The sequence below is a fragment of the Dermacentor albipictus genome, chromosome 2 (assembly GCF_038994185.2).
Source record: "Dermacentor albipictus isolate Rhodes 1998 colony chromosome 2, USDA_Dalb.pri_finalv2, whole genome shotgun sequence".
NCBI classification, from domain to species: Eukaryota; Metazoa; Arthropoda; class Arachnida; order Ixodida; family Ixodidae; genus Dermacentor; species Dermacentor albipictus.
In genome coordinates, this window is record NC_091822.1 from 43,307,079 (window position 1) to 43,329,154 (window position 22,076).

At 44.9% G+C, this 22,076-nt stretch overlaps 1 protein-coding gene and 1 long non-coding RNA gene across 3 annotated transcripts in view; one reads left to right on the forward strand and one right to left on the reverse strand.

Annotated features, from left to right (window-relative positions):
* Positions 1 to 22,076, forward strand: part of LOC135912789 (monocarboxylate transporter 3-like) — a 210,638-nt gene that overhangs the window by 79,618 nt on the left and 108,944 nt on the right. The gene's annotated exons all lie outside the window — the stretch shown is intronic.
* LOC135912790 (uncharacterized) overlaps positions 1 to 22,076 on the reverse strand; it is a 60,701-nt gene that overhangs the window by 3,950 nt on the left and 34,675 nt on the right. Inside the window, exon 2 of the long non-coding RNA XR_010567774.2 lies at positions 10,328 to 10,439. This is a non-coding gene — a long non-coding RNA (uncharacterized lncRNA). The remainder of the gene's footprint in view (positions 1 to 10,327; positions 10,440 to 22,076) is intronic.

Consider the following 22,076-nt stretch of genomic DNA (forward strand, 5'->3'; position numbering starts at 1 on the left):
TTTAAAGAATAATAAACTGAAACCGAAACTGATTATGAGGCATGCTGTAGTGGGGGACTGCGGAATAATTTGTACCGCCTGAGGTTCATGCACCTAGATAATAATAATAATAATAATAATAATAATAATAATAATAATAATAATAATAATAATAATAATAATATAACATAATAACATAATAATAATGCCTTTATTCTTAAAAACAGGTGGTACAAAGTGCCAAGGCATTAGGAAATGCACCTAAATCTAAGTACACGGCTGTTTTCACATTTCACCTCCATCGAAACGCGCCCGCCTTGGACACAACCCCTATTAATATTATAGCCCTGGAGAGCTTACTTATTATTTTACAGCTACCTAAAATTTCATAGTTCACTTTGAAGATTTGTGCATATTGTTGTTGCTTTCTAAACTTTAAACGTTATCGACCAAGTTTAGTACTTTTTCCTCCAAAAACAGGACAAGACCTACTGTCCACATGAGTTGGTCCACATTTCTAGGTCATGTGGCCTGCATGAGATCGTTCAGAATTTCACTGGGCAAACTTCCGTCCTTGTCTTTCTTACTACATGTCTTTTTAATGCTGCTTACGCCTGCGATGGTATTGATGGAATATCTGACCACAATGCTGTGTTAATTTCAGTTCCTGGCATCGTCCCTAAATCCCGCTATATCTACCGCACATTTGCTGATTTTACCCGCGCAGATGATTTGGCAATAACGGACGCCCTATGTGATTCTTTTCATGCGTTTGAACTAATAGGTAGCACTAGTTATAGTAATACCTTGACAACTTGCTTCGAAAATCTTGTCGGTAGGTGTATCAACTTTTTTATTCCTTCAAAAACAAAGAAAACAAACACTGAAATTTCTTGAGTGACTAGGGACCTTTTGCATTTATCACGTCGTGTGGCCAGATTACGTCGGTTGAAACGCTCTGGTGATTCAGCAAATCTCATGCAATTCCATAGCGCTAAAAAGGAACTCTGTTCTAAAATGGTTCCTGCAAAAAAAAAGTTATTACAAGGTGACCTTGACGAAATTAATGCTGGCTAATCCCCGAAAATTTGTGAAAGCTATCCTACCGCCATGGTCATCCTCGGACACGTTATTAACAATGTTGCAGTTTCTGAATCGCAGACAAGAGCTTCTCCTTTTAACACCTACTTCCACTCTGTGTTGATGACTGATAACTCTGTAACCCCTGTTTTTCACTCCAAACCATACCCTACAATCGACGATATATGACTGTCTACTGAGTGTGTACTTAACCTGACCCTTAACTTAGACACCAAGAAGTCGTGTGGTCCCGACGGTATCCCGACAGTTTTTTTTTTCACGTTCGATACTCTTTTTGGTGAAGCAGATATATATCTAACAATTATCTTTAGAAAATCTCTCTCAACCTCCACCGTTCCTTCCTCGTGGAAACCTGCTTCAGTTTTGCCCTTATTTAAGTCAGGCAACGTTCAATTGTTATCTAACTATAGGCCAATGTGCTTAACACCACACTCATGTAAATTACTCGAACATATTTTCTTTAAAAATATTATGAAATTTTTTGAAGCTAACAAAATGTTAGGCCCTTTCCAGCATGGTGTTAGACGTGGTCTTGGTACTATAACGCAACTGACGAAATTCGTTCATGACATCAGCAGCTCTTGAGACATAGGTGACCAGATTGAGGCTGTTCTACAGACTTTGCAAAGGCCTTCGACACTGTTTCACACCGTAAACTTATGCACGAGCTGTTCGCTATAGTAAATGATGAATATTTGGTTGGCTGGATATCGGACTTTTTTTCTCAGTGTTCGCAATATGTACGTTTCAACTCTACTAACTCACCCTTGATGCCTGTTTCATCAGGGGTTCCCCAAGGCTCAGTACTGGGTCCTCTTTTATTCCTCCTCTATATTAATAACCTCCCCCTACACATCACAGATAAAATACGCGTTTTTGCAGATGACTGCGTGTTATATCACACAATTAAATATCCTACTGATCATATCGTCCTCAACAACTATTTTACTGACTTCTGTAACTGGTTCAAAGCATGGTAAATGAATATCAACTTGTCTAAACTTTCCGAAACTGTCTCCTTGTCCTTTACACGACGCTCATCCCCTTAATTCTTTGCCTATGCCTTTAACAATACTGCTTTAAATGGGGTCTTCGAATTTAAATATATAGGTATCCTACTAACACACGATTTGTCATGGCCGAAACAGATTGATGTCCCCTGTAACAAGACCCTTAAAGGACTAGGTTACTTACTACGTACGCTGCGTTTAGCTCCTCAAGAAACTAAACTTCTTACATATAAAACTCTCATTCGCCCCATCCTCGAATATGGCTACGTTGTATGGAACCCATACAAACACTGTGACGTCAAACAACTAGAACCAGTGAAAAAAAAAAAACGCGGTGTGTTTTGTTTGCAAAGGTATGACAAGGAATTTTCGCCGTCTACCTCTCTTCTCCTACTTAATCTCACTCCTCTTGCAAAGCGTAGCAAACTTGAATGCCTAGAATTCCTTCACACGTTAATCGATTTCCTCGCCTCTCCTCTCTAGATAACGACTTGACTTTTTCCAAACCCTCATGTACAAGGAGTCACTATGCTCAAAATACCACAACCTTTTTTTTCCAGCACTGATTCCTTTAAACACAGTTTTTTTTTCATCAACAATTCAAATCTCGAATTTATTACCGGGCAACATCCGTTCACTACCACTGAAACAATTCACGCAAGTTTGTTTTTAAATGCTGTATGTTTGTTATTCATCCCACTCCTGCAATAACGTCAATGAGGCTGCAGTTTGTATGAACAAATAAAAAAATAAATAAATAAAATACTGTATTCGCTCTTGTCCGAGTCTCCTAATGTTTCTTTCAGTAACTGCTATTTTCTGACATCTGCCGAAACCACACGCATCAGCGGCATTACATTGCTTCCGCAACAAAATGCGGTCATCGTAGCCAGGAATTGAACTTCCCTCCTCCCCCCTCCCCCATTGTGCTCAGGAACTGAGCGCAATAGCCACTTGGCAACTGCGTCTCTCTTTCCTTTTACGTTGTTCATATTTAGTATAACAAAGCTTTACGCGTATTGCAAATAAATACGTTCTTTCTTTTAGTTTATTTACTCTACGCCCAGTCGAAAAAGACAACAGGAATTCTTGTCGCCACTACAGAAATTTTGTCGCGACTACAGAAATTTCTGTTGCACGACAGAAGTTCCTGATGTTTCTGTAGTTGCGATAGACATTTCTGACATTACGACAGAAATTCGGATGTCGCAACAGAAACGTTCTGTTGCCACAACAAGAGTTCTGAAGTCGTGACAACAGCTTTCTGTCGTGACAGCGATTCTTACGTTACGACAGAAATTCTGTCGTCACAACAGAAATATTCTGTTGCGACGACGAGGAGTTCTGAAGTCGCCACAGAAACGGTTGGTCACGACAACAACAGTACTGTAGTCACAACAACAGCTTTCTATCGTGACAGCGATTCTGACGTTAAGACAGAAATTCTGTCGTCGCAACAGAAAGAATCTGTCGCGACGACGAAGAGTTCTGAAGTCGCAACAAAAACGTTCTGTCGCGACAACAAGAGTTCATGAAGTCGCAACAACAATTTTTTATCGCAACAGCGATTCTGACGTCTCAGCAGGAACTCTCGGTCGGGACTACACAGGAATGTACCACTTTCTGTCGCAGCGACATAAGTTCTGACGCCGCGACAGAAGCGCTTTCCGTTGCGACGCTTTAAAATTCTATGCAGTTTCGCATCGATGGTGTACACTGTACTTTTCTCTTGCGCTGTATTCAATCGTGCTTCCCTGAAGCCGGCAATGCTGAGAGCACCAACAGCGGTATTAAAATCGACGTGGCCAATTGTTATAAGTGTGCCGTGACGACGAGGCACCAGCAACGCCATACCGGCCTCATCAAAATCATACTATCTGCGGGAATGGCTGCGTTTCCGTTTTGCTTTATTTGGTCAGATGTGGCTCACATGCCTGTGGACTTACATGTGCTGTTACACTGACACATTAGTTAATGTCCCAGAAACATTGCATAAGCTTTTGCGAAGCGAAAAGGAAGTCTTGGGTGGTTCCACAAAGTTGCGTGAAAAGCTGTCTCACTCGGGTCTCATTATTTTGGTACAGTGCTGCCGTGAAAAGCCAGTATGCTGTCAGAAAGAACATTCATCCACGAATGTTTATGTAGCTGTATTGCATTGAAAACACGGATTATATGGGCGCTCAAAAGTGTAAAGAGCGAGAGACAACTGTAGAAATTAGCAGTAGCAACCCTAACAGTCACCGTTGTCTATTTGTGAATTTCTTATTTAATATGGATATCGTACAGCAAAATCAATGTTCTAAAACTCCATGACGTACCTGTCGATGGTAATAACACTTTTGCTCTTCTAGAGATGCGGCAGTTGACGCGGTGGAGTGACAGCGGATCTTGGCTCTTACAATGCAAATGTAAACATCAGCGCAGACAGATTCGTACTATTGATATGGCCAAAATGTACCCACCGAAGATATGTTCTGTATGTACCCTGGTATACAAACTGTAGACTTTGCAATCTACCCGAGACAATAGAACATTGCTTTACACTTTGTCGTGACGCATTTCATTTTGGTACATTTTACAAAGAACTATCAAAAAACACTTTGCTCTCACATATTACGGTATCCGGTTCCTTCCTTTCAAAAAGACATCCAGTAATACACCATACGATTTGTTTATGTTATTAGGACTTTATTCATTATGGAGAAGTCGAATGATCAACAGATATGCCGAGCCACCTCACTCGACAAGGTCTATCTTCCGAGAAGAGACTGCTCAAGTCCTTAGTGTGGTGGCTACATATGATCCCGTACCTGAATGGATTTCGCGTCTGGATGTTTGTGTTTGTTTGCCAGAATTTTGAACTGTCATTGGACTGCATACCATGTGTGAATTTGTGTCTAATGTATATTCATATGGAATGTAACTGCATTAGTTTGACACTACCCATAATTCCATGCAATAAAGAAAAAAAAGTTCTGGGGTGGGTGCGGTGGTAAGATGCTGGGCACGGAATCATCAGGTCGGAAGTTTGAATCCCCACCGCAGACGTCTCCTTTTTTTCATATTTTTCTTTCTTGTACTAAAATATACATAGCCTTAAAGAGGTTTCTGTCCATATTAATTAAATATTGATCAAGAACTACAGAACTTTCGACTACAGTACGTCACACTACAGACAACAGGACGACAGACAACAGAACTAGAGAAACAACGTCCCAAAATACGACAGACTGAAATTACCTGTTGTGTTTTTCAACTGGGTGTGCCCAAATACGCAATCATTAGGTGTTCTTGAGCATGCACATTGACATGCGCACATAGTTTGTCTCCTTCAGGAGAGCCTTTTTCACCAGTTAACCACATTACACAGTTAGCGCTCCGCGCAAGACGCGCCTGCATGCATCTCAAATTTCGCAAATCTTGTCTACTACCCTACAGGCAAGGTCTTTTCTTTTTTTATGCGAAGCATATTACGAGGGCTCAACCCAGCTCCTCAGGCGCGGCGGTGACCATGAAATCACGTGACACCGTGACGTCACGACAGAGGAGAAGTGGCTTTGGCTCAACTCTTGCAAGACGGGCTGGGTGGGAATCGAACCAGGGTCTCCGGAGTGTGGGACGGAGACGCTACCACTGAGCCACGAGTACAACGCTTCAAAGCGGTACAAAAGCGCCTCTAGTGAATGCGGTGTTGCCTTAGAAACGCGCTGTTTCTAAGGCGTGCGTCTCTTGCTCAGGCGCACATTTCGTTGCCGCGCCGAACGCTGCTTTGCTCGACGCTCACCGCGTCCAATGCGGGACGCGTAGTCGCTGCCCTGTAGCCCATTGTCTTACACCCCTTGGCGGGTCGACGGGAACGCTGTCGCGTTCCACTCTTGAAGGCGAAGAAGTAATGCATGAGTTGTTTCTTCGTCTAGCCGAACCAAATATAGCCAAGCAACAGCAGTTCACCAGGCTAAACAGTGGTTCAACAACTAAAATAAAGGCTAGTATGCTTCGCATCCTGGGCTTAACCTTACCTAAGCCACAGCCATTTTTTTCATAGGCAGATTGCGTGCGTGACGCTAATAGTGGTGCACACTCTTGAACACACGCGAGAACCACTAATTACGCTGTAATGAGCGATAAGTCATGTATAAATGGCCGTCGCACTTGACCCGCAGAACAGATTTCGATCAACGACAACGGTGGTCGGTGCTAACGCTGTGCTTTGCTTCTCATATATTTTACTGGGTGCAAGTTCGCTAAATGACTTCTAAGTTTCGTGACTCATGCTTGTGCCACTACCTTTCCTTCACCTTCATGAGAACGGGAAAATGGAGAACGTCGTCTTACAGCTAAAGCTGTTACAGGGACTCTCTCCTGCAGCGACAGTGAAAGCCGAAAGTGGCGAGCAGTGGCGTGCTAGGTGTAAGATATCAATCAGAAAACTGCCGGAAACGCAATCGGTGTCGCAGTTCTGAGCTTTCCTTTGAAACGTGAGCACCAGTAATTATAATATAAAGGTTACCCTGCGGGCATTTCACTCACTAGATAACTTATTTGCCAGTATTGTTCTTTATTTCTTGATTTTAGTCCATCTTTATTTTTTCTGACGTCACGTTGTGCCGGCTTTATGCTGGAAGTCAGCCGGGAGATTGTATGGCTGCGGCGATGAACTCTGACAGAATGGGCTAGCGACGCATTAAGGGTGATCATATGGCTCCAGAGCGGCCGTATGAACACAGCTTTGATGGTCGACAATCACTAAGGACAGCCAGCAAACGGACCCCTAGACTACTTACAAATGGTGCGAAAACTCGCTCACACAACTACGCTGCATGTCTCAAACGCTGAAGTTGGCGCACATCTTCGATGAAATTTTATTAATCTGCTAATTTATCCGTTCATCAAAAATTTGAAGGATGCTTAAGCTTCGCCTTTAAGAGTGGAAGGCGATAGCATTCAAAGATCACTGACCGCTTCTCACGCTTCCCGCAACTGCAGCGTATGTAACCGTATTATATACCAGGAAATGCTCGCCGCGAACGCTATGCACGAAAGCGGGCTTTCTGGTCAAAACGCGGCCTTTTGTAGGGGCAGCGATGCGGCGGAGGCGATCGCCATCTGGAAGTCTTTCATGGGAGCGGGTGGCTGCTCCATGGACTCTGAGATATTTACGCCCGGCGTGCGCAAATGCCAGACGCCGTCTACGATCTGTGCACTGTAGACCCGCTGGAAAAGGGGCTTGTCTGAGTTTCCGCGTACCAGAATTCTGTTTTCTAGAAATATGTTCAAATTACACTCCGAGAGCTATCATGTCTAAAGGTTGTGTATAAGTGTAGTTTGCGATTTTATCACGTATTTTAGCTTACGATATTCAATGAGTTCGGTGAATTGCTTGCTTCACATAAACAGCCTGGTATGTGCGGTTTAGAAATATTTTAACGCAACAGGGTTACGGAGCTCGTGTCGCAGAAATGCAGGCGTCGTCGGTGCCGGTGGCATTGGTCGTGAGCGAAAAATTCCGGAAGGCAATTTATAAATAAAAACAACGTTCAAGGTGGGCTGGGTGGGAATTGAACCAGGGTCTCCGGAGTGTGAGACGGAGACGCTACCACTCAGCCATGAGTTCCATGGTTCATAGTGCGGCAAAGGCCTCTAGTGAATGCGGTGTTGCCTTAGAAACGTGCCGTAGAAAGTTATACTGCGGTGTATATCGGCAATTATAAGCACGTAAATTACAGATGTCGTAGTTAAACGCGCAGCGAAGTACGTTTCCGCTACATTTCTTCTGCGCTTGCCACACACGCAGAGCCACCTTGCGGCAAACACAGAAGATCCTCTCCTCGCAATGCACGGTGCTGCTCCGACAGGTAGTGCGCCATTCGCCCGTTTCTCGCCTTCGTCTCGTTTGAGCGCATTGGGGCTGTGCCGGGACCAGTGCGAGGCGCCTCGCGGCCCGCCTGTCCATGCCGATCATGACGTTTGGCTCGCGTAGATCGTTTCCCCCTGGGAGACACAGAGTTCTTTGGTTCGTTCCGTTTGCTCAGGTGCACGTTTCGTTGTCGCGCCGAACGCTGCGTTGCTCGGCGCTCACCGCGTGATTGGTGGGTGCAAAGTCCGATGCGCGGCGCCTCGTAACTGATCGCTGCGCCGTAGCGCATCGTCTTGCACCCCTTGGCGGGTCAACGGGAATGCTGTTGCGTTTCACTCTTTAAGGCGCAGCTTAAGCGTCCTCCGATTTTATTTTTTGCCGATGCGACATCTGACGCCGGATTTTCTGTGACACGGGCTCATCAACGCTATCGCGTTATTACTCAGCCGTGCTATTTCTTCAACATAACTACGCCAGAACTTAGCCCCACTAAGAGTGTAAGTATACCGAAGTGGCGTTCCTGTACCTCGTATATCTTAACAACCCGCAAGAGCTCGCGTACGCTCGACCGGCTGGAGTTTTCAGTTAGATACCTCCAAAGTGGTTGAAGCCCACCACATAATGATCTAAAGAAATGCGTGACCAATGGCGGCATGAGACCGCACCCCTTCAGCACAAACGCTCAACGCTCGTGCCACTAGGAAAAGATCGCACGAATGCTTGTCTCGTGTCATAGTCGCTCTTTCAAATGTATGGTGTGCGCGTCACGTGCTTCTTTCACGCTGTTTTACGTCGTGACAGCTAATGCGTTGAGGAGAAATATTAGAAAGAACCTCCCCAGCACCAGGTCACATATTTTTTTTAGGCAGACGGATCACATTGAAACCGCGTGAGCATTCTTGAAAGGTGACATGACATTCCAACATACATTTGTCGCGTCTAGAGCTTAATCATCTATACTTCTATGAGCAGCTAATAGTATGGTATGGATTGGTTGAGAAATGTAGTTTCCTGTTTGCTTCATTCGCGCTTAATGCGAATAAGATGACATTACTTGGTCGTTTTCACTTTCGCCGGTATACGAAATAATATGGTATTGTTTGAAATCGCCTTTAAGAAAGCGAATTACAACGTCTCATCGATGCAAGAATGCAAGTCTTGCAAAAATTCGCGACACGCTCGGCTTTTGGCAATGTTTTCCTCATGCCTGCTTTAAATTTCCGCCTTTCTCTGAAGTTCCACTCACTTGTGGAAAAACTTAACTCAGTCAGGATACAATAGCACTGCATGTCACATGCAAAATACGATGTCAAAAAGAAAGACGGTTTACTTCTTTTATGTTGCGATTTATGCATTTCTATAATTTTCGTGAAACGATATCGTTCTTTGCACATCATCTGTGTCGTCTGTCCCATGTTTCGCGCCTATTGAGTGTCGCGTAGCGATGCAGCGTTCGGCTGTATTTCGCAGGCAGCTGGCCCACTACATCGAATTGGCTTAGGAACCAGCTGGTAGAGATAATTTTTCCCGGCCAAGTCTTTCGGTTTTTGAACTTTTGTTTTCTATTAGGGTAGTTTCGTACACTTTCCTATCAGTGTATTCTTGTGGTGAAGCCAACCGGACGCACGCCTGATTGATCTCCCTGTCTTTCCTCCTAGTACTTTTCTCTCTATGCAGCTTGTGCTGAAGAGGGGGGGGGGGGGGGGGGTTATTGCCTAAAATGTTTACTGTAGTGAGGGAAAATCAATTTGCGACAGAGCATAGTACTGTTAGACACGCTCGTTACTTGTGCTCTTACATTAAAACAGCAAAACTTGCGCAATGACTAGAACAGATGGCATTAGTGCAACACAGAGAATCAACATTTCATATCGTTCAATTGGATTTTGCAGAGCTGCAAAATTATGCGAAACACATGAAAAGCTAAGCAATTAAATAAGGTACACTGATAGGCCAGTTACTAGGGGGTCATGCACACTGTAGCGCAAAAGGCGCATGCGCGGTGACAAAAAGATGGCGCAGTGTCTCCGTGTCTTTTCTGTCGCCCTGTCTGTGCTAGATTGTACACAAGAATTTATTTTAGATGAGTGCAAATGAATGTATATTATAGTTGTACCAAATCCAGACCTATAGCACGCCGAGAACCCGATTTGTGTACTTACACGCAAAATATTTCAGGGTTTCAAAGTGCTCGCACGGTAATTTCCGTGTCCCGAAATTGAGAACTTCTCATGAAAAACAACGTTTCAAGCTTTTAATTTACACCTGAAAGCTCACAAGATTGTCGATGCTGTAGAAACAAACGAGACTGTATACAGCCAAGTGAACTCCGCGGAACGTATTACGATACATTTTAATATTACGTAGAACAGAATCTTACCAAGGTGGACCCGCGTTTCAGTTTCAGTTTCAGTTTATCGTTCATTCAAGATACAAAGTTGGTTGGTAGTAGCATACAGGCGAGGGTCCCAAAGTCCATCTGTTAAGACCATCTGTTAACAATAAGTTTGGCATCACATGATTAATTGATACAGTAGTCTTGTCTTACACTCGTTAAAGAAGTGCTAACACAATGTAGTATACGGAGGTCTGAGGGCTATTCAGCAAATGGGTGAAACATACAGCCAAAATGAACTGACAGTCGGGCACAAAAGGAGACTTTAAATACCAACCCAGGATGAAAAAAAAGCGAGGTGACAAGAACGTTCCTAGATAGCAGTAAAAGGATCCGAAAAAAAATAAACAGTACGTGGACTTCTTTTAGTTGTGCGTATTATTGATTCTATGTCATTCGGCATTCGACGTTTCACACATAATTTCCCACTTGAAAAAAACAGTTTTGCCTTTAAGGCAACGCAATGACTGCAATAGAAACATTTTACAATGCTACGCTATGTGTAAGGCTCGTAGCTGTAGCGGCAGTATGAACTACAGTACACGTAAACTGACCAAGCAAGCACGTTTCCTGTTACATGTGTACATGGGGCCCTATAACGTAAAACTATTCCATTCTGTTTTTATTCCAATCTCGGGCGCTATAACGTAAAACTATTCCAATGTGTTTCTATTCCAATCTCCTGACGTCAAATTTGCGTAACCACCGACGCCAGTACCGGGCTGTCACCCACAGGGTTGTCTGTGCAGACCAATCAAACACTTTCCTCGTCCATAGGAGGTCACTTTTGTTTGCTTGAAAAACGAATAACATTGCCTACACTGAGCGGCTTGTTGTATCTAATTGGCTGACAAGAGGCGAGTACAATGCTCAAGTGGAGCGGGATCCGCTGGGGCAGAGCCAGTGCAGTGAAAATCGATCACCGGATGAAGAGGGTGGGGCCGGCGTCTGCGATTGGTCAGCTTTCCCTTGCTTAGCTTGTGGTGGCTGGTCGAAAATCGCGGCGGCATGCAACGGAAGCTTAACAGTGACGCTAAATCTTACCCTCAGCAAAGAAGAGTTGGCAGAATGAGCTGGTAAACGTGCCGAAAGTGCTCGAAAACGTTACACGGCCACGCGAGAAGTTTTATTACACGCAAATACACCCACGCTCTCCGGTAGGTGCGAGTAGCCAGCGTCTCAGCGATCGGCGGCAGCCATCTTTTATTCTTTTCGGAACGGGGCAGCCTGCGGCTATTCCGAAGAAAATTCAGTTTGGTTCGGCATATTAATGTATCTTTATCGCGTACACATCACTTTGACGCGGTGAGTTTGTGCGTTTTTGTGACTTCGCGTGACATGCAGGTGAAGTGGGTGCAGGCCGAAAACATTTTACCAATAGCCGAGGGCTAATGGCGAAAGGGGTCGAATCAAAAATAACTGTTCTTCTTTCTTCTTTCAAATCATGCATAATCGGTGTGTACACATCATATCAGATGGGGAGCTATCGCGGTTTTCGCGACGTCGCGTGATAGACAGGTGAAGTGGGGGTGGTCGAAAAAAGTTTTTGACCAATCGTGAGGGGCTGATAGCAGAATTGGAATAGAAAATTTGGAATAGTTTTACGTTATAGTGCCCCTCCTCACGTCAAATTCGCATAAACGCCGACGTAGCCATCGGGCGGTCACCCGCAGGGTTGTCTGAAGAGACCAATCAAACGCTCTCCTCGTTCATAGGAGGTCACTTTTGTATGCTTGAAAAACGAATAACATTGCTTACACTGAGCGGCCCGTCTTATCTAATTGGCTCACAAGAGGCGAGGGGCATCATCAAGTGGAGAGGGATTCGATGGGGCTGCGCCACTGCGCTGAAAATCGATAACCCGATGAAGAGAGTGGTGCCGGCGGCGGCGATTGGTCCGCTTTGCCTTACATAGCTTGAGGTGGCTCGTCGACAATCGCGGCTGCATGCAACGGAAGCTTAATAATGACGCTAAAACGGATCCTCAGCAAAGAAGAGTTGGCAAAACCAGGTCGCAAACGTGCCGAAAGTGCTAGAAAACGTTACATGGCACACAAAAGGTTTATTACACGCAAATAAACCCATGCTCACCGGCTGGTGCGAGTAGCCAGTGCCTGAGCGATCAGTGGCAGCCACCTTTATTCCTTTCGGAACGGGGCAGTCTGCGGCTATTCAGAAGAAAATTCACTTTTGTTTGGCGTATTAGTGCATCTTTAACGCTACACGTCACTTTGACGCGGTGAGTTCTTGCCGTTTTTTGACGTCGCGTGACAGGCAGGTGTGAAGTGGCTGCAGCCCGAAAAGTCTTGACCAATAGCCGACGGCTAATGTCGAAAAGGCGTCAAATCAGAAATAACAATTTTCCTTTTGTTCGGTCAAACCAGGCATAATCAGTGTGTACAGTGTAATCAGTGTAATCAGGTATCGTCAGCAATGCCTTTGAGGACGTGATTAACCTTATCGTCCTCAGACATGGCCGGGTCAGCCTTGGCACAGTGGGCCAAGACGTCGAGAATGTAGGACACGTAGGACTCGGTCAATGTCTGTACACGTGTGGCAAGGGCTTTCTTGGCATTGACTTGATGACCGAAGGGGTTGTCAAAAAGGTCACGGAGCTTCTCTTTGAAGAAATCCCAGCTCGAGATCTCCTCTTCGTTAGTCTGGAACTATGCAAGTGGAGCTCCGTCGATGTAGAAAAGAACGTTCGCAAGCATTATAGTCGAATCCCACCTGTGACTGGTGCTCACACGTTCGTATAAGCGGAGCCAATCGTCAACATCAGGACTACCAACTCCGTTGAAAACACCAAGATCCCGAGGAGGGGAAACGGCGACGTAGGTCGGGGCTGCAGGTGGAGACGGTTGCGTAGATGAAGTGCCGCCAGCAGGAGCCGAAGTTGCACTGTCGCCGTTGCGACCGCTGCGAAGCTCCATGACGGGTACGGGGAGCGTCCACCTCCACCAAGTTAATGTCAGATGCAGCTTATGTACAAGTCTATTTACAATATATTTACGCGTAGACCAACGGTGGCAAAGATGGCGACGCTATCTCAAGCGGGGCCACGTCGTCTTCTTTCTCCTCAGTGCAGCCACACTGTGCCGGCTGTCCCGTAGCAATATCAGATGGGGCGTTATCGCGGTTTTGGTGACATAGCGTGATAGACAGGTGAAGGGGGGGGGGGGGGGGTGTCGTCCAAAAATGTTTTTGACCAATCGCGGAGGGCTGATTGCAGAACCGGAATAGAAACGTTTGGAATAGTTTTACGTTATAGCACCCACGGACACAGAAAAATTCCGGGACCGTGAGCAGCGTCACTTAGAAATACAAAGTCTTGTGAGCGCTTTCGCCTTGTGTTGACCTCGCCTTCGCGTACAGCGGCATGCTCGTTGTGGGCATGCTTTGTGCGTCCGGTTCCCGTTTCTGAACTGCGGTGTTTTATCGACGTCGTCGCTCAGCTTCGGACTCCTGTTTCCGCAGCGTCCCATTCTTTCTGCATCTGAACTAATGGAGTGGTCGTTGCGCGTATGTGGGTCCACCTTGTTTCGTTGCCATTAGCTCTTCTCTGGAGCTTCTCGGCCGGCGTTAAGCCATCAAGCATGGGCATGTTTGCGCGATGTAAAGGACGCGGTGCTTCGCTCAGAAACCACGCACTGGCAGGTACTATTCTAGTCACCGCACCTTAGCCACTTCATGTGGGGAAACGATGGCACAAGCCATCACGAGTTCACGAGAATCACGAGTTTTACTACAACTGCCAGAGGGACTCTGCTGCTGCAATCGTTCAGGCACTGTGGCATCGATTTGTCTTATCTTCATGCTTTCGAATTCAAACATTCTTGTTCATTTGTTTATTGTACTTTATCTGCCTTGATTCTCCTTGACATCAGAGCAACCAAAGCTTTTCTAACTGCACAATACTGCAAACACGCAAAATCGCTAATAATTGGAATAGTTAGGCTTGTCAAGGCCAAATCGAGCGCACCAAGAGTCTCAATGCGCTGGCTAGCCCCCGGGAAATTCATAAAGCCGTTTTATGGCCACTTGACGACGCATTCGTTCATAGCGTAGTGCTTTCAATATCGGGCTTCTGTGCTAGGGGTCCTCTGAGGGTTTTAATAATGTTTACTTATATATCTATTACGCAACACTTTGATCAAAAGTGCGAGTTTACAAAACCATTCGGAGCCAGAAGGAAGAAGTTTAAGAAAATCGATGTACCACCCATCCTTCCCATGCTCGCTGAACCACTCTGCTTGCAGATCCTGTGCACACTAGCATCCATAGGGTTTTATACTTCCAATAGACGGTATTGTTGAGCTACGGTGCATGGGAGATGCCAGCAGGGCAGCTCAACCAGCATGGTAATGATGGGTAGTACATGGATTTTCCTAAACTTCGTCCTTTTCGATTTAAATGGCTTCGTTACTTTCCAAAGTCATTTTTTAAAGGAAGCACTGGGTTAAAAACAATTAAACAAACATTAAAGAAATGGTCTGATAAGATATTCGCCGGAACAGAGGAGCTCTAGCACACAAACCCAATATTAAAACCATTACACAATGGACGCATGAAAAAGCGCAATCACTGCAGTTAGAAGTGATTAGGTGTGCTTGCAGACTCCTATTAGCTATTGCATTAAAGAAAGCATAAATTCCATTGAAATGTATTCGAATTTAAACTCACGTAAAGCGTAATCAATGAAGTCACAAGAACGTTTGAATCCCTAAGCATGAAGATTAGATAAAGCGATGTATTACCCATCATTCACAAGGCTGTATGATCGCAGCACCAAACTTCCCTCTAGTAATAACTGTAAGAAGCTCTATGGTCTGCATAGCTGTGTAGGCTATTTTACATTTCTTTCCAGCTAGCAAAGTTGTATAATCGGACGCCTTAATAGAACACAGCTTCTTCTGTACACCAGCCTCTGGGACTGGAGCACGAATATGCCTATACATATTTTGCCTCCCGGAGCTCAATTTTTCACACAAAGGGAAATGATACAGTTTTCAATGGCAGTTGTGTTATTCAGAAAGCATAAAAAGTAATCTGTTCTTTTATGTGTGATTATTGATGACGGCGAGAATTCGTGTGGAGTATCCATAAAACGACACATGCGTCTGAACGCGCTGCCTCAATTGCATTCGGGAAATTCTTACAGATGCTTCATTCCATTCACTGAAGCATGCGCCCATGGCCTAATGGTTAGAGGGTCGTGCTGTTGTACTAGAGTTCCTCTGTTCGAATCCTGCTGCCGGAAAGTTTCATTTATGTTGATTTATTGAACACTAATTCTTTCCTTAGCTACTCACCACCATTTTTCCGTATCGGGTATTTTGAAACCTCCCTCGTGAGTCGATCTCATGGGTAGTGCTGCCTAAAAAGTGCCGTGCCAATAGCATTACATCACATTCAAGTTCGACCTTTGATATTGTTTCGCACTTTTAAGATTTAATTGTCTAAAAAACACTAAGATAAAGGGCAGGTGTTGTCAGAGTTATCTTTTATGAGATTTCTTTGTGGGCTGCATTCTGAATATTCCGAGGATCAATTTTGTCAACAATGTAAGCCAACAATTTCGTCAACAATATTTGCTACATTAGTGATAGAATAGTCTGGCAATGTAACCTGCGAATGCAACATGTCATATAGTATGACATGCACATAGCATTCGCCTATTTAAATGTATGCCGAGCCTCTCAGCCACGCAGACGGCGAAAGTTCGCTTGGAGTGTCAACATATTTGCTTTTGCAATAATAGTTCGTACATATTGAAATTTTATTCGCAGCTAAATATTCCAAGCAGGAAATAACAAAAAAAATATGTGCTTGGAAAAGGGCATTATTACATATGTTCAGGCATTAGTAAAACACACAGAGAGAGAGAAACAGAGAGAGAAAAAAAAAGATAAGGCAGGGTGGCCGACCAGACGCAAGTCGCGTTTGCTGCCTTGCACTGGCGGAAGGGGTGTAAGTATGAAAAGAGATAAATAAGAGAGAGAGAGAGAGCTCAGTCTCGCGCGATTCTGAAGATTTGCAGTGACGGTCCCCGAGACCTGTAGACTTGAGGTACTGCTATAACGCTTTCGTAGCTTTTTGTGTCAGCGATGTGTACAGGAATGGCCCAAGGATCTTGATTTCCGAAAAGTGTGTAGAGTGCACCCGTTCAATGCTGTCCGAAGAGCATCACACTCGACGTCTACTGCGGACAGATACGTTAGATGCGTTCAGTCGTTTTTGTAGTTCCGTAAGAGCCGAACATGGGAGTATCCCCACTTCCAATGCTGAACGAGTAGGTCTTTGTAAGTGCGACCCCGAGCCAGAGTCGGCACGATATTGTCACCTCAGACCAGCAAATCTCAGACCAGTTGATCTCACTTGTAGCTTTAGGAACGGATCAAGTCTATGAAGATGACACTTCAGGAGGTTGGGAGAAGACCAATATTTATGTGTCGTATCTTTAGCCACGAAATGAAGTTTGCAATGGTGGTTCCAGATAAGGGGACTGGAACTGGGCAGTCCCCTTATCTGTTACTGCCCTTATCGTATATGTTCGCGAGGCAAACAGCCTCGCGAGCAAGGCGGTTTCGTCGGCGAGGTCATTGCCTGCAATGTTGGTATGTCCACGTAGCCACTGAAATATAATTTAATTCCCTTTAGCGAAAGCTTTGTGGTGGTCCTCTCTTCTCTCATATGCCAGCTGCTCATGAGTCCTATCATGCAGGACAAGATGTAGACTCTGAAGTGGTCCCTTAGAGTCGCGAAAAATGATTCATTTCCGAGGTGCCTCTTGCTGGAGGTATTTACAGCAGAATGCACGGCCGCAAGCTGCGCTTCCATTCATGTTGTTATGTGTTACAGTTTGAATTTGATTGTAGCTTTCCTAGCCAGAATGACAAGGGCACCTGAAGAGCTGATATATGAGAACCAACCATCGGTGTAGAGTCGTATTCGGTTCCCGTATGTCTTATTCAATAACGGCAGCATCATCTGTTTCAGTGGTATTTTTAGTGATTGGCCTTCTTTACGCCCCAAATACTTGGGCGCACCTGAGGCAGTTGGAAACGCCACAATAGAAATGAAAGCCTTGCTACTGGTGTGTATCCTGATGGAAGGCAATTCGGTCCTTGCGAGGGCAAGAACGCCATGTGGTGATCACACGGCATTCCTGTCCTCGCTGAAACAGCGACATATATTTAGATGGAATGAACTTTGGCTAGCACAATTGTTGCAGGTGTTGACACGCAGTGAGCAAATTCGAAGTGCGTGTGCAATGCTTGGCCCCGGAAGCTCTCCAATGAGCGAACACTTGACTGGCACGTACTTGACGACAACAGAAGGCTGTGGTATGGAAATCCTAAAAATATATCTCTGTAGAAATGACGCATCGAGCCTACACACGCGCCCCATATTTTCCCGCATGTGAGTGTCAGTCAGGCAAGTACCCAAGGGGGGGGGGGGGGAGTGCGGGTGCGTGAAACCCCTCCGAAGTTAAGCGGCAAACGCCCCTGCCCGCCCACGCCACCACTCCTCGCAAACATTCCTAAAGCGCCGCCAAATCAATCTTGAGACTTGTCAACTATCGGCGGTCACCATTTTGCTGTGTTTTTCATCCCTTTTGGATGGCGGCAGTTATTTATTTTCATTATTTTCTTTACAAATAATGCTATCCCATTAATTGGGACATTGCAGGAGTGGTGCAGAAGATTATACATAAACAGTATTAGGAAAGTCCATGATTACAAATGTGAGTGCAAAGATTTACAGAGAAAGCAAATACATAAAGCAAGAAATAAAGCATACATAAAGCAAATACATGATTAGGCAATTCTACCCTGGCAACTGATGCCAGGGTAGAACAGCTAATTAAAGAAGTAACGCATCTGAGAAAGGCAAATGAAGAACTTACTAAGCAGGTTGTCGAACTTCGCAAGAACTCGCAGACTAGCTCCACAGAAGTAGCAATAGCCAAACCGGTGAATAATGACAACAGTCAGGATGAAGAAAACACACCAGCTCCAAAGAAGCGGGCAATAAGTCCAGTAGAAACGACAGTGTGCTCTGCTTTGGAAGAGATCAAGGAGGCGATTAAACAACTTAGAGATGCCATAGACAAAACTACCTTCAAAGTTGATAAGTTATGGAAATGGAGACTGACGGCTGAAAAGAGGCTTACCAAAGTAGAAGCGCTAGGTGAGGACGACGAATACTTACCCTCAGAAGCAGAAAGCGTCAGATCGCTCCCTGGCGCGTCGGGGGGTTCTACGAAGCGTACTCTAGCGGGTAGCAGTAAGGCGGGTTCTATAAGCAATGGCTAGCAGGGGGAGCTTTACCGTGTGGCAATGGAATTGCCGAGGATTTTATCACAAAAAAGCACCTCTCATGCAGTTTATAAAAAACTCTGCAGACAAACCGAAAATAATTATGCTGCAGGAAACCTTGGCGGATGACATTAGCCTCTCCGGATACAAAGCGACATGCAGGGGCAAAGAGCCGGGTAGGGGGCTAGCCACGCTCGTAGATAAGAAAATACCTTACATAGAACATGATTTGCACCTTGGACTAAACAAATTAGAATACTTACTTGTGGAAATAATTTTGAAAAGGTATAGAAGCAAACCGCAAAGCCTCTTTTGTCTTAATGTTTATAGCAGCCCTAGCGACATGAAACAGAGTTTCAGGGCACTTCTTAATAAGACTATGGCTATTACTAAGCACGCTCCACTCATTATTGGAGGAGATTTCAACGCCCCACATCAAACATGGGGATATCGCTGGAATACTAAGAAAGGGTATGGACTCTGGCACCTAGCTACAGATCTTAATCTCTCCCTCATCACAAACCCAGCTTATCCCACTAGGTGTGGTACATCTACATGCAGGGACTCCACCCCAGACCTTACTTTTGTATCAAATTTAGCGAACGCTGGCTGGAATAACTCCAATATTGACCTGGGTAGAGATCATTACATATTGCAAATACTATTGGAAACACCAAGTAATGAGATAAAGCATTTTACCTACATTGACTGGGATCTTTTCCGGAAAGCAAGGAAAAGCAGAGCTGAGACAGAGACAGGAGAAAAGAAAACACTCCAAACTTGGACCACTCAGCTCAGGGAAGATGTAAAGGCGGCAACGAAGAATATTACCACAGATGAGGATATCGAAATCATGGACAGTAGGATGGCGCACTTGATTGAAGCCAAACAATCTATGTTAAAAAGATGGAAAACACAACGTCTGAACAGGAGACTCAGGAAGCGCATATCATTGTTGAATAGGGAGATTGAAGAACACTCCAGAAATTTACAGAAACAACAATGGGATGAGCTTTGCAATTCCATAGATGGTCGAATCAGACGTGGTGGAAATTGGAATTTACTTAGACATTTGCTTCATGAGAATGACACGAAATCTAATAGGAGAACAGCAGTAGCACGACTCGTCCATCGTGAGAGTCAGGACACAACGGAGGAGGCCATTCTGGATCGGCTTGCAGCTAAGTATTTACCGCTTAAGGATAGCAATGAGAGTACAGACCCGCCTGAATATACAGGGGAAGACTGTAAGCCTATGGATCAAGACTTCACAGAAAGCGAAGTTCGCGCAGCCCTGTACGACCTCAACAGTAGATCTGCTGCCGGTCCAGATGGCATTTCCAATAGGCTGTTGAAAAATTTGGACGATGAATCTATAACATATTTAACAGAGTATTTCAACGAACTCTGGAAAAATGGTGATTATCCAAAGGAATGGAGAATTGCTAACACAATTCTTATTCCCAAACCAGGCAAGCAACTAAATCTAGATAACCTAAGACCCATATCGTTAACATCATGTCTGGGCAAAACCATGGAGCATGTCATACTCAATAGACCTACTAAGTATGTAGAAAACAGAAATCTTCTTCCGCATAACCTGATCGGTTTCCGTCCAGGACTTTCGACTCAAGATGCAATGCTTTTAATCAAACATCATCTTATTCTTGCTAGCCCGCTGCATACTAGAGCTCTTCTAGGCCTCGATGTAGAAAAGGCCTTTGATCGCATCAAGCACAGGGCCATATTGGACATCCTCTCGGAGATGGGATTGGGTAAACGATTGCACAATATAGTTAAAGCCTTTCTCGGTGGCCGTTCTGCTTGTCTCAGGTTAGGCGAACTCCAATCGACAACTCTGGAACTTGGGAATCGTGGGACACCACAAGGCTCCGTCCTATCTCCCATGTTATTAAATTTGGCAATGTCAAAAGTGGCTCGAGGTCTCGCGCAGATTGAGGGTATCCACTTTGCTATATATGCAGATGATGTAACAATCTGGAGTGCCGAAGGTAATATGGGACAAACAGAGACCAAACTACAGGAAAGCATTTATGTGGTAGAAACAACACTTGAGGGTATGGGACTGAACTGCTCTGCTAAGAAATCAGAACTATTGCTACTACGGAGCAGTAAGCGTGGGCGCAAACCGAACGGATATATCCCAGAGGAAGAACCCCGCATTGACATATATGCCAAGAATGGAGAACCAATCAGGCAGGTGGAGACTATTAGAGTGCTAGGCCTTCTCCTGCAAGCGAATGGATCTAATTGCAGGATGATACAACACATCTCTAACAAGTCAGAAGAAGTCATTAGGCTTCTTCGTAGAGTTACCAACAAGCATAAGGGGCTAGGAGAACACAGTGCCATAAGATTGGTACATGCATTCGCCTTTTGCCACTTCTCGTACGTGGCTGGCATGCTACAATGGACACAGGCTGATAAGAACAAGCTAAACGCTTTAATCAGACGACTTATAAAGACTGCACTAGGACTTCCCATCAGCACGGCTAACGATAGCTTATTGCGCCTAGGGCTGCATAACACACTAGAAGAGATAGCTGAGGCTCAGCAGGTGGCTCACCAGGAGAGACTAATGGGGACACGACCTGGGAGGGCGCTACTTGAAGAAATTGGCGTAGAAATTAACAATCACACCAACGAAGGAGAATTATTAACACAATTGCAAGCGGGACTACGAGAAACAATAAAAACGACCCCGTTCCCTAGGAACATGCACCCGACACATAACCTTGAGAGACGGAAGGCAAGGGCGAAGGCACTCCTTCAAGACATAGATCAAAATAAGCAGCAGGCGGTGTTCGTTGACGCTGCCTGGGTTAAAAATAAGGATGCGTATACCTCCGTTGTTGTAGACACTCAAGGTAACATACGGGATGCCATCACCGTCTATACCAAGGACCCAACAGTAGCAGAACAAGTAGCAATCGCCTTAGCCATTCGGGCTAATCGGTGGACACATATTTACAGCGACTCTAGAACAGCCATACGCAACTTTACCAACGGATATGTGACACGGATAGCAACAAAATTTCTAGAGAAGGTCAACAGTGAGAGGATTGAAATCCGCTGGTTTCCTGCACATCTGGGGGTTGTGGACGGAGCTCGGAGAAACCTCAATGAGGTGGCAAATGAAGCAGCACGAGGACTTTCTAGCCGTGCTCTTCAAGACCGAGCAACGTACACTTCACCCGGGGAACACAGGGATCGATTATTAACATACAACGAAATCACGAAGCATTATTATTTAAGCAGAAGGGAGTACCCATTGCCACACGGTAAGCTTTGCAGAGCCCAAGCTGTCACATTACGTTTGCTACAGACTAGAACATACCCAAGTCCAGATTTTATTAACAGGATCTATCCTGAGAGGGAAATTCAAATCAACT